We start from the raw sequence: 13,966 nt of genomic DNA, 5'->3' as shown, positions 1-13,966 counted from the left end.
TATATTATCAGTTGGCAACAAAACAAAGAATTTCATATGTTACAGGTTGATAGCAAATTACTTCAACAGCGAAAACGGCTTGTTTTTACTGGGGATTGAACCCAGGACCTTCTGCATGTGAAGTAGACGTGATGACGACTTCACTATGAAACCTGTGAAATCCTGCAAAGTAATGGCATTTAGAGACGAGTTTTGACCGCCAGGGGAAAAAAAAATAAATTTGTAGTTCTGTTTGTGATGGAAGCCAAAACATCCCGTCATTCGGCAACAAAGCCGAGAACTTCATATATTGGAGTTGGATAGCGTACTATTTCAACACTAAGAACAGATTGGTTTCACTGGGGATTGAACCCAGGACCTTCTGCGTGTTAAGCAGAAATGATGACCACTACACTATGAAACCTGACAAAAAGTTACTGTGTATTGGCTAGCAGAGCAGAATTGTGACAGACGGGGCCTTTTTATTGCTGAAGGAAAGTATTTTTGGTTAATGAAACATTTACAATTATTATTACATATTTTACCAGTTTTCTTCCTACAAAGGGATTTTGCTTAAATTGAAGTTTATATTGAATGTGTTACTTTTTTCTCCATAGTTTTTTTTTTCTTTTGTATTTTTGGGAACTATATATTTTGAAACAAATAGGATTTTTATAATATGGGATTATGTTTTCTGCTAAAATGGTCAATAAAAAAGAAACCCAAAATCGTAGTTCTCTTTGTGATGGAAGCCAAAATGTATTGTCATTTGGCAACGAAACCAAGAATTTCACATATTACAAGTCGATAGGAAATTACTTCAACACCAAAAACAGATTGGTTTCACTGGGGATTTATCCCAGGACCTTCTGCGTGTGAAGCAGACGTGATGACCACTACAATATGAAACCTTTGAAATCCTGCAAAGTAATGGCAATTAGAGACGAGTTTTGACCGCCAGGGGAAAAAAAACAAATTCGTAGCTCTGTTGGTGATGGAAGCTAAAACATCCCTTTATTCGGCAACAAAGCCAAGAACTTTATATACTGCAGGTTGATAGGGGATTATTTCAACACCAAGAACACATGGGTTTCACTGGGGATTGAATCCAGGACCTTCTGCGTGTAAAGCAGACGTGATTTCCACTACACTATGAAACCTTTGAAAGCCTGCAAAGTAATGGCAATTAGAGACGAGTTTTAACCGCCAGGGAAAAAAAAAAAAACAAATTCGTAGCTCTGTTGGGGATGGAAGCCAAAACATTCCATCATTCGGCAACAAAGCCAAGCACTTCATATATTGTAGTTTATTTGAGTATTATCTCAACACCAAGAACAGATTGGTTTTACTGGGGAATGAACGCAGGACCTTCTGCGTGTTAAGCAGACGTGATGACCACTACTCTATGAAACCTGATGGAAAGTTACTGTGTATTGGCTAGCAGAGCAGAATTGTGACTGACGGGGCCTTTTTATTGCTGAAGGAAAGTATTTTTGGTTAATGAAACATTTTCAATTTTTATTACATATTTTACCAGTTTTATTCCTACAAAGGGATTTTGCTTAAAAGGAAGTTTACATTGAATGTGTTACTTTTTTCCACATAGTTTAGTTGTTTGCTTTTGTATTTAAAGGAACTATATATTTTGAAACAAACAGGATTTTTATAATATGGGATTCTGTTTGATGCTAAAATGGTCAATAAAAAAGAAACCCAAAATCGTAGTTCTCTTGGTGATGGAAGCCAAAATATATTATCAGTTGGCAACAAAACAAAGAATTTCATATGTTACAGGTTGATAGCAAATTACATCAACAGCGAAAACGGCTTGTTTTTACTGGGGATTGAACCCAGGACCTTCTGCGTGTGAAGTAGACGTGATGACGACTCCACTATGAAACCTGTGAAATCCTGCAAAGTAATGGCATTTAGAGACGAGTTTTGACCGCCAGGGGAAAAAAAAAAATAATTTGTAGTTCTGTTTGTGATGGAAGCCAAAACATCCCGTCATTCAACAACAAAGCCGAGAACTTCATATATTGTAGTTGGATAGCGTATTATTTCAACACTAAGAATAGATTGGTTTCACTGGGGATTGAACCCAGGACCTTCTGCATGTTAAGCAGACGTGATGACCACTATACTATGAAACCTGTCGAAAAGTTACTGTGTATTTGGCTAGCAGAGCAGAATTGTGACTGATGGGGCCTTTTTATTGCTGAAGGAAAGTATTTTTGGTTAATGAAACATTTACAATTCTTATTACATATTTTACCAGTTTTATTCCTACAAAGGGATTTTGCTTAAATTGAAGTTTATATTGAATGTGTTACTTTTTTCTCCATAGTTTGGTCTTTTGCTTTTGTATTTATGGGAACTATATATTTTGAAACAAATAGGATTTTTACAATATGGGATTATGTTTTCTGCTAAAATGGTCAATAATAAAGAAACCCAAAATCGTAGTTCTCTTTGTGATGGAAGCCAAAATGTATTGTCATTTGGCAACGAAACCAAGAATTTCACATATTACAAGTCGATAGGAAATTACTTCAACACCAAAAACAGATTGGTTTCACTGGGGATTGAACCCAGGACCTTCTGCGTGTGAAGCAGATGTGATGACCACTACACTACGAAACCTTTGAAATTCTGCAAAGTAATGGCAATTAGAGACGAGTTTTGACCGCCAGGGAAAAAAAAACAAATTCGTAGCTCTGTTGGTGATGGAAGCTAAAACAACCCGTTATTCGGCAACAAAGCCAAGAACTTATTATACTGCAGGTTGATAGGGGATTATTTCAACACCAAGAACACATGGGTTTCACTGAGGATTGAACCCAGGACCATCTGCGTGTAAAGCAGACGTGATTTCCACTACACTATGAAACCTTTGAAAACCTGCAAAGTAATGGCAATTAGAGATGAGTTTTGACCGCCAGGGAAAAAAAAAACAAATTCGTAGCTCTGTAGGGGATGGAAGCCAAAACATCCCATCATTCGGCAACAAAGCCAAGAACTTCATATATTGTAGTTTAATTGAGTATTATTTCAACACCAAGAACAGATTGGTTTTACTGGGGATTGAACGCAGGACCTTCTGGGTGTTAAGCAGACGTGATGACCACTAATCTATGAAACCTGATGGAAAGTTACTGTGTATTGGCTATCAGAGCAGAATTGTGACTGACGGGGCCTTTTTATTGCTGAAGGAAAGTATTTTTGGTTAATGAAACATTTACAATTTTTATTACATATTTTACCAGTTTTATTCCTACAAAGGGATTTTGCTTAAAAGGAAGTTTACATTGAATGTGTTACTTTTTTCCACATAGTTTAGTTGTTTGCTTTTGTATTTAAAGGAACTATATATTTTGAAACAAACAGGATTTTTATAATATGGGATTATGTTTTCTGCTAAAATGGTCAATAAAAAAGAAACCCAAAATCGTAGTTCTCTTGGTGATGGAAGCCGAAATATATTATCAGTTGGCAACAAAACAAAGAATTTCATATGTTACAGGTTGATAGCAAATTACTTCAACAGTGAAAACGGCTTGATTTTACTGGGGATTGAACCCTGGACCTTCTGCGTGTGAAGTAGACGTGATGACGACTCCACTATGAAACCTGTGAAATCCTGCAAAGTAATGGCATTTAGAGACGAGTTTCGACCGCCAGGGGAAAAAAAAAAATAATTTGTAGTTCTGTTTGTGATGGAAGCCAAAACATCCCGTCATTCGGCAACAAAGACGAGAACTTCATATATTGTAGTTGGATAGCGTATTATTTCAACACTAAGAACATATTGGTTTCACTGGGGAATGAACCCAGGACCTTCTGCGTGTTAAGCAGACGTGATGACCACTACACTATGAAACCTGACGAAAAGTTACTGTGTATTGGCTAGCAGAGCAGAATTGTGACTGGCGGGGCCATTTTATTGCTGAAGGAAAGTATTTTTGGTTAATGAAACATTTACAATTATTATTACATATTTTACCAGTTTTATTCCTACAAAGGGATTTTGCTTAAATTGAAGTTTATATTGAATGTGTTACTTTTTTCTCCATAGTTTGGTCTTTTGCTTTTGTATTTATGGGAACTATATATTTTGAAACAAATAGGATTTTTATAATATGGGATTATGTTTTCTGCTAAAATGGTCAATAAAAAAGAAACCCAAAATCGTAGTTCTCTTTGTGATGGAAGCCAAAATGTATTGTCATTTGGCAACGAAACCAAGAATTTCACATATTACAAGTTGAAAGGAAATTACTTCAACACCAAAAACAGATTGGTTTCACTGGGGATTGAACCCAGGAACTTCTGCGTGTGAAGCAGACGTGATGACCACTACACTATGAAACCTTTGAAATTCTGCAAAGTAATGGCAATTAGAGACGAGTTTTGACCGCCAGGGGAAAAAAAACAAATTCGTAGCTCTGTTGGTGATGGAAGCTAAAACATCCCGTTATTCGGCAACAAAGCCAAGAACTTAATATACTGCAGGTTGATAGGGGATTATTTCAACACCAAGAACACATGGGTTTCACTGGGGATTGAACCCAGGACCGTCTGAGTGTAAAGCAGACGTGATTTCCACTACACTATGAAACCTTTGAAAGCCTGCAAAGTAATGGCAATTAGAGACGAGTTTTGACCGCTAGGGAAAAAAAAAACAAATTCGTAGCTCTGTTGGGGATGGAAGCCAAAACATCCCATCATTCGGCAACAAAGCCAAGAACTTCATATATTGTAGTTTAATTGAGTATTATTTCAACACCAAGCACAGATTGGTTTTACTGGGGATTGAACGCAGGACCTTCTGCGTGTTAAACAGACGTGATGACCACTACTCTGTGAAACCTGATGGAAAGTTACTGTGTATTGGCTAGCAGAGCAGAATTGTGACTGACGGGGCCTTTTTATTGCTGAAGGAAAGTATTTTTGGTTAATGAAACATTTACAATTTTTATTACATATTTTACCAGTTTTATTCCTACAAAGGGATTTTGCTTAAAAGGAAGTTTACATTGAATGTGTTACTTTTTTCCACATAGTTTAGTTGTTTGCTTTTGTATTTAAGGGAACTATATATTTTGAAACAAACAGGATTTTTATAATATGGGATTATGTTTTCTGCTAAAATGGTCAATAAAAAAGAAACCCAAAATCGTAGTTCTCTTGGTGAGGGAAGCCAAAATATATTATCAGTTGGCAACAAAACCAAGAATTTCATATATTACAGGTTGATAGCAAATTACTTCAACAGCGAAAACGGCTTATTTTTACTGGGGATTGAACCCAGAACCTTCTGCATGTGAAGTAGACGTGATGACCACTCCACTATGAAACCTGTGAAATCCTGAAAAGTAATGGCATTTAGAGATGAGTTTTGACAGCCAGGGGAAAAAAAAAAAATAATTTGTAGTTCTGTTTTTGATGGAAGCCAAAACATACCGTCATTCGGCAACAATGCCGAGAACTTCATATATTGTAGTTGGATAGTGTATGATTTCAAAACTAAGAACAGATTGGTTTCACTGGGATTGAACCCAGGACCTTTTGCGTGTTAAGCAGACGTGATAACTAGAGATGAGCGAACCGGTCCCGGTTCGGCTCGAGGTCGGTTCGCCGAACGGGGGTCCCGTTTGAGTTCGGTTCGTCGAACGTTCGACGAACCGAACTCGAACTGCATAGGAAACAATGACAGGCATTCATAAACACATAAAAACACCTAGAAAACACCCTCAAAGGTGTTCAAAAGGTGACAAACAACTCACAACACAAACACATGGGAAAGTGACAAGGACATATACTCATGCGAAAACAAAACAGCTGGACAAGGAAAAAGAGGAGGACACACAGATATAGGCATGGCACGCCCTTCTGAAATCATGTAAAACACCGCAAGGTTACTCCATCTGGAGCCTCCCTTTTTTCAAAAAATTGTGCCCCACACACACCCACTCAGTGGCAGCACTTGTGCCCTAGTTGTACACTTCACAGCTAGATTTGCATCAAGCACATTCAAACATACGCCATTGTTATCCGTCCCCAGGATGACACCGGGGTAGGTAGCAAAGTGTTTCCTGATCCCAGCTCTGTTCATCTTGGCTTCTTTTAAAAACACATCAAGCAAGGGTTACTCCAAGCGGAGCCTCTTTTTTTTTCCAAAAATTGTGCCCCACACACACCCACCCATTCAGTGGCAGCACTTGTGCCCTAGTTGTACACTTCACAGCTAGATTTGCATCAAGCACATTCAAAAATACGCCATTGTTATCCGTCCCCAGGATGACACCAGGGTAGGTAGCAAAGTCTTTGCTGAACCATGACTTGTTCATCTTGGCTTCTTTTAAAAACACATCAAGCAAGGGTTACTCCAAGCGGAGCCTCCCTTTTTTTCAAAAAATTGTGCCCCACACACACCCACTCAGTGGCAGCACTTGTGCCCTAGTTGTACACTTCACAGCTAGATTTGCATCAAGCACATTCAAAAATACGCCATTGTTATCCGTCCCCAGGATGACACCGGGGTAGGTAGCAAAGTGTTTCCTGATCCCAGCTCTGTTCATCTTGGCTTCTTTTAAAAACACATCAAGCAAGGGTTACTCCAAGCGGAGCCTCCCTTTTTTCCAAAAATTGTGCCTTACACACACCCACCCATTCAGTGGCAGCACTTGTGCCCTAGTTGTACACTTCACAGCTAGATTTGCATCAAGCACATTCAAAAATACGCCATTGTTATCCGTCCCCAGGATGACACCAGGGTAGGTAGCAAAGTCTTTGATGAACCATGACTTGTTCATCTTGGCTTCTTTTAAAAACACATCAAGCAAGGGTTACTCCAAGCGGAGTCTCCCTTTTTTCCAAAAATTGTGCCCCACACACACCCACCCATTCAGTGGCAGCACTTTTGCCCTAGTTGTACACTTCATAGCTAGATTTGCATCAAGCAAATTCAAAAATACGCCATTGTTATCCGTCCCCAGGATGACACCAGGGTAGGTAGCAAAGTCTTTGCTGAACCATGACTTGTTCATCTTGGCTTCTTTTAAAAACACATCAAGCAAGGGTTACTCCAAGCGGAGCCTCCCTTTTTTTCCAAAAATTGTGCCCCACACACACCCACCCATTCAGTGGCAGCACTTGTGCCCTAGTTGTACACTTCACAGCTAGATTTGCATCAAGCACATTCAAAAATACGCCATTGTTATCCGTCCCCAGGATGACACCAGGGTAGGTAGCAAAGTGTTTCCTGATCCCAGCTCTGTTCATCTTGGCTTCTTTTAAAAACACATCAAGCAAGGGTTACTCCAAGCGGAGCCTCCCTTTTTTTCCAAAAATTGTGCCCCACACACACCCACCCATTCAGTGGCAGCACTTGTGCCCTAGTTGTACACTTCACAGCTAGATTTGCATCAAGCACATTCAAAAATACGCCATTGTTATCCGTCCCCAGGATGACACCAGGGTGGGTAGCAAAGTCTTTGCTGAACCATGACTTGTTCATCTTGGCTTCTTTTAAAAACACATCAAGCAAGGGTTACTCCAAGCGGAGCCTCCCTTTTTTTCCAAAAATTGTGCCCCACACACACCCACCCATTCAGTGGCAGCACTTGTGCCCTAGTTGTACACTTCACAGCTAGATTTGCATCAAGCACATTCAAAAATACGCCATTGTTATCCGTCCCCAGGATGACACCAGGGTAGGTAGCAAAGTCTTTGCTAAACCATGACTTGTTCATCTTGACTTCTTTTAAAAACACATCAAGCAAGGGTTACTCCAAGCGGAGCCTCCCTTTTTTTTCAAAAATTGTGCCCCACACACACCCACCCATTCAGTGGCAGCACTTGTGCCCTAGTTGTACACTTCACAGCTAGATTTGCATCAAGCACATTCAAAAATACGCCATTGTTATCCGTCCCCAGGATGACACCAGGGTAGGTAGCAAAGTCTTTGCTGAACCATGACTTGTTCATCTTGGTTTCTTTTAAAAACACATCAAGCAAGGGTTACTCCAAGCGGAGCCTCCCTTTTTTTCAAAAAATTGTGCCCCACACACACCCACCCATTCAGTGGCAGCACTTGTGCCCTAGTTGTACACTTCACAGCTAGATTTGCATCAAGCACATTCAAAAATACGCCATTGTTATCCGTCCCCAGGATGACACCAGGGTAGGTAGCAAAGTCTTTGCTGAACCATGACTTGTTCATCTTGGCTTCTTTTAAAAACACATCAAGGAAGGGTTACTCCAAGCGGAGCCTCCCTTTTTTTCCAAAAATTGTGCCCCACACACACCCACCCATTCAGTGGCAGCACTTGTGCCCTAGTTGTACACTTCACAGCTAGATTTGCATCAAGCACATTCAAAAATACGCCATTGTTATCCGTCCCCAGGATGACACCAGGGTAGGTAGCAAAGTCTTTGCTGAACCATGACTTGTTCATCTTGGCTTCTTTTAAAAACACATCAAGCAAGGGTTACTCCAAGCGGAGCCTCCCTTTTTTTCCAAAAATTGTGCCCCACACACACCTACCCATTCAGTGGCAGCACTTGTGCCCTAGTTGTACACTTCACAGCTAGATTTGCATCAAGCACATTCAAAAATACGCCATTGTTAACCGTCCCCAGGATGACACCAGGGTAGGTAGCAAAGTCTTTGCTGAACCATGACTTGTTCATCTTGGCTTCTTTTAAAAACACATCAAGCAAGGGTTACCCCAAGCGGAGCCTCCCTTTTTTTCCAAAAATTGTGCCCCACACACACCCACCCATTCAGTGGCAGCACTTGTGCCCTAGTTGTACACTTCACAGCTAGATTTGCATCAAGCACATTCAAAAATACGCCATTGTTATCCGTCCCCAGGATAACACCAGGGTAGGTAGCCAAGTCTTTGCTGAACCATGACTTGTTCATCTTGGCTTCTTTTAAAAACACATCAAGCAAGGGTTACTCCAAGCAGAGCCTCCCTTTTTTTCCAAAAATTGTGCCCCACACACACCCACCCATTCAGTGGCAGCACTTGTGCCCTAGTTGTACACTTCACAGCTAGATTTGCATCAAGCACATTCAAAAATACGCCATTGTTATCCGTCCCCAGGATGACACCAGGGTAGGTAGCAAAGTCTTTGCTGAACCATGACTTGTTCATCTTGGCTTCTTTTAAAAACAATGTAAGCAAGGGTTACTCCAAGCGGAGCCTCCCTTTTTTAAAAAAATTGGGCCACACACACACACCCCATCAGTGGCAGCAGTTGTGCCCTAGTTGCAAACAGGATGTTTTGATTTGCATCAAGCACATTCCAAATCCACAAGCATTTACTCTCCCCAGGATGACACAGGGGTAGTAAATTCCTTCTGGATCCATGACTTGTTCATTTTGATGAACGTCAGTCTGTCCACATTGTCACTGGACAGACGCGTGCGCTTATCTGTCAGCACACACCCAGCAGCACTGAAGACACGTTCAGAGACAACGCTGGCAGCTGGACACGACAAAATCTCCAAGGCGTAACTGGAGAGCTCTGGCCATTTTTCTAGATTTGAAGCCCAAAAGGAGCAAGGCTCCATTTGCAAAGTCATGGCATCGATGTTCATTTGGAGATACTCCTGTATCATCCTCTCCAGCCGTTGACTATGTGTCAGACTTGTTGTCTCTGGTGGCCTTACAAAAGAGGGTTTAAAAAAATTATGAAAAGATTCCATAAAATTGCTGTTACCAGCACCAGATACGGTCCTACTGGTACGGGTAGACTGTTGAAGATGACGAGACCGTCCCATGTTTGTCAAGTTACAACTGGGAGATTCACTCCCAGCACCTGCACGGTTGTTTGGTGGAAAAGCCGATCTAAGATCGAGTAACAGCTTCTGCTGATACTCCTGCATACGTGCGTCCCTTTCTATGGCTGGAATTATGTCACAAAATTTGGACTTGTACCGGGGATCTAATAGTGTGGCAAGCCAGTAGTCATCATCACTTCTAATTTTGACAATACGAGGGTCATGTTGGAGGTAGTGCAACAAGAAGGCGCTCATGTGTCTGGCGCAGCCATGCGGACCAAGTCCACGCTGTGTTTGTGGCATAGAGGTGCTAACCGTTCTTTCTTCCTCTGACATCTCCCCCCAACCTCTTTCAACTGAAATTTGACCAAGGTCTCCCTCATCTGCTGAGTCTTCTATGTCCATGGACAGTTCGTCCTCCATTTCTTCATGTTCTCCTGCACCTTCCTCAACATCTCGCCTGCTAACATGCGCCCTTGTTGATCCCTGTCCCCCATGGTCCCATGCCTGGCGCCTTGGTGATGATGAACGTCTGGACCTTGGTGATGTTGTTGTGTCTTGCGCATATGAATCCTCCTGTAGTTCATCCTCTTCCTGTTGTCCCACCCCCTGACTCCGAATAGTGTTTAGCGTCTGCTCCAGCATGTAAATGACTGGAATCGTCATGCTGATAATGGCATTGTCAGCGCTAAACATATTCGTCGCCATGTCGAAACTGTGCAGAAGGGTGCATAGGTCCTTGATCTGAGACCACTCCATCAGGGTGATCTGACCCACCTCTGCATCTCGTTGGCCCAGGCTATACGTCATGACGTATTGCACCAGGGCTCGGCGGTGCTGCCACAGTCGCTGTAACATGTGGAGAGTTGAATTCCAGCGTGTCGCCACATCGCATTTCAGGCGATGAACCGGCAGGCCGAAAGACTTCTGGAGCGATGCAAGTCGCTCTGCTGCGGCGCTTGAACGGCGGAAGTGAGCAGACAGTTTTCGGGCCCTGTTCAGAAGGCCATCTAGGCCGGGATAGTGTGTTAAAAATTGCTGCACGACAAGGTTCAACACGTGAGCCATACAAGGTACGTGTGTCACCTTGCCCAGGCGAAGGGCCGCACCCAGGTTTGCAGCATTGTCGCACACGGCCTTACCAGGCTGCAGGTTGAGTGGAGACAACCATTTATTAAACTCGGACCGCAGAGCTGACCACAACTCCTCAGCTGTGTGACTCTTATTACCAAGACATGTCAAGCTAAAGACCGCCTGATGCCGTTGCGCTCTGCTGCCAGTATAGTAATGATGGGTGCGTGATTCCTTCTGCGCAGTGAGAACGCTGGTGGCCTGACCAGGCAGGCTTGGGGCGGAGGTGGAGGACCCAGATGAGGTGAAGGATGCAGAAGCAGTGGCGGAACTTGGACAGACAGAGGATTGACACACAAGTCGTGGGGACGGCAAGACTTGTGCAGCAGACCCTTCACCATCTATCACCATAGTTACCCAGTGCCCAGTCAGCGACATGTAACGTCCCTGTCCATGCTTACTGGTCCAAGTGTCGGTGGTGAAATGCACCCGTTCACACACAGAGTTTCTCAAGGAAGCGGTGATGTTGTGTGCGACATGCTGGTGTAGCGCGGGCACACCTTTCTTAGAGAAGTAGTGGCGACTAGGCATCTGGTACTGGGGCACAGCGACAGACATAAGGTCTCTAAAATCCTGTGTGTCCACTAGGCGGAAAGGCAGCATTTCGGTAGCCAACAGCTTACAGAGAAATAGAGTCAACCTCTTAGCTTTGTCATGGGTCGCAGGAAGTGGCCTTTTATTTGACCACATCTGAGGGACAGAGATCTGGCTGCTGTGTGTAGACGGTGTTGAGTAGGGTGTCCCTGGAAAAATGCAGGTTTGTGAGGAAAGTGCAGGCGGAGACATGATGTTGCCTTCATCCAACGTTGGTGCTATCGATGTCTGAGATTGCTGTACACACTCACTTGTTTCCCCTTCCAAACCAACTGACGACCTACCAAGCAAACTGCCTGTTGCGGTTACAGTGGTGGAAGTTGTGGGTGAAAAAACAGGTGTGACAGCTGTCCCCACAGTCCTAGAAGATGACGAGCGCGCGGATGCCATGGAAGGGGCAGGCGGTGGATGGTTCGCTCCGCTACGCCGCATTGCAGCACGGTGAGCTTCCCACCGGGCCATATGATGTTTATTCATGTGACGATTCATGCAAGAAGTTGTCAAACAGCTGAGGTTTTGACCTCTACTAAGAGAACCATGACAAATTTTACAGATCACATGATTTGGGCGATCTTTTTCTTTGTCAAAAAAGGACCAGGCTAGGCAAGGCTTAGAGGCCATGCGACCTGTTGATCCACCCCGAATAATGCTCAGAGGCAGAGTGGTGGCTGAGGATGCAGTTGTAGACGTGCTACCAGTACTCCGACTCTGTCCAGGAAGGCGCAATGTAACTTCGTCATCAGTTGCATCCTCCTCCACCACCTCTGTTGACCTCCTCAAGGGCCTGACTGTGGGTTGACAGTAGGTGGGATCTAGAACTTCATCATCAATTGTTGTGTTTGCACTCCCCTCCCACTCAGACCGAACCTCTTCTTGCCCTGACCGAATATTTAAGTTGTCATCCCAATCGGGTATCTGCGTCTCATCTTCATCAGTATGTTCCTCATTGTCTATAACCACAGGTGTTACAGTTTGTGACAAAGGGTCAACATTATGCTCAGAAACTTTGTCCTCACGGCCTGAATCAGAGTCACAAAGGTTCTGGGCATCACTGCAGACCATTTCCTGTTCTGTACTCACTGTAGCTTGGGAGCAGACCTCTGATTCCCAGGCTATAGTGTGACTGAACAGCTCTGCAGACTCAGCCATCTCAGTTCCACCATACTGTGCAGGGCTGATGGAGACTTCAGAGCTGGGAGAAATCAAGTTTGATTGGGATGACAACTCAAAGGACTGGTGTTTTTTGGATGCGGTACTTGAAGTGGCTGAGAGGGCACTTGTTGGACCACTTGAGATCTATTCAAGCATTTTCCTTTTTTGGCCATCATCTACCTTTGTTCCTGTTGTTCGTGTCCGTAAAAAAGGGAGCACATCGGATTGTCCACGGTAAGTAGTAGACATCTTACTTTTGCTGGTAGATGGTCTATCTTCAGAAGATGATAATGGAGCTTTGCCACCTTCCCCACGTACAAAACCTTTTTTGCCTTTTCCACCACGCCTCTTCCCCTTTCCACCAGCATCTGTCATTTTGCCACTCATGTTGATTGCGACAAGATCGTGCACTGAAAATGTGGTAGTAAAAATTGAGAGGTGGTGTAGATTGCAGTGGTGGTCTAGCTTTATTAACAGCAGAATAATAAAGAATAAATATCCTTGACAATGCAACTTTGGCCCTTAAACTGGCAGCAAAAATTGCTAGTATAATGGCTTAGTTATAATGAGTTGGAGTGTGCAATGCAGGTAGAGGTGCTGCAAATGTCTTTGCACTAGTGGGACTATAGCAAAGTCCAATAGCCACGTTTAGGATGCCACTAGGTACACTGAGTGTTTGCTAGTATAATGGTTTAGTTATAATGAGTTGGAGTGTGCAATGCAGGTAGAGGTGCTGCAAATGTCTTTGCACTAGTGTGACTAGACAAATGTCCAATAGCCACGTTTAGGATGCCACTAGGTACACTGAGTGTTTGCTAGTATAATGGCTTAGTTATAATGAGTTGGAGTGTGCAATGCAGGTAGAGGTGCTGCAAATGTCTTTGCACTAGTGTGACTAGACAAATGTCCAATAGCCACGTTTAGGATGCCACTAGGTACACTGAGTGTTTGCTAGTATAATGGCTTAGTTATAATGAGTTGGAGTGTGCAGAGGACAGGAGGGTACAGTGCCAGGATTGTGGGGCTCTGGGTAGAGGAATGGAAGCCTGCCTTTCTATTCCCTCCTAATGGGGAAATGGAGCGACGAAATCCCTGACCTTGGCTACACAGACGCTGTCCCTGTTTTCAGGACCTGTCACCTATGGCTCTGACCCTGCCGGTGCGAGCCCTTAAAAGGACTGATGGAAAGTGCTATCCCTATGCTGTCTAGCGCTGTGTATGGAGCGCATACAGCTGTATCAGCGATAGGACTCAGGACGGAGCTTCGCAAGTGATGACTGACACCAAGGACGCAGAAGAGATAATGGCGTCCTGGAG

The 13,966-nt window shown here is 43.3% G+C and overlaps 1 non-coding gene across 1 annotated transcript; it reads right to left on the bottom strand.

The window, feature by feature from the left end:
- Positions 1 to 330: 330 nt before the first annotated feature.
- Positions 331 to 403, bottom strand: TRNAV-AAC (transfer RNA valine (anticodon AAC)). The gene has a single exon. It is a non-coding gene; the product is annotated as a tRNA-Val (tRNA).
- Positions 404 to 13,966: the final 13,563 nt, after the last annotated feature.

The sequence above is a fragment of the Anomaloglossus baeobatrachus genome, chromosome 2 (assembly GCF_048569485.1).
Source record: "Anomaloglossus baeobatrachus isolate aAnoBae1 chromosome 2, aAnoBae1.hap1, whole genome shotgun sequence".
In the NCBI taxonomy this organism is placed as follows: Eukaryota; Metazoa; Chordata; class Amphibia; order Anura; family Aromobatidae; genus Anomaloglossus; species Anomaloglossus baeobatrachus.
The sequence above is the reverse complement of the archived record's forward strand: the minus strand, read 5'-3'. Positions and strand labels throughout refer to the sequence as shown.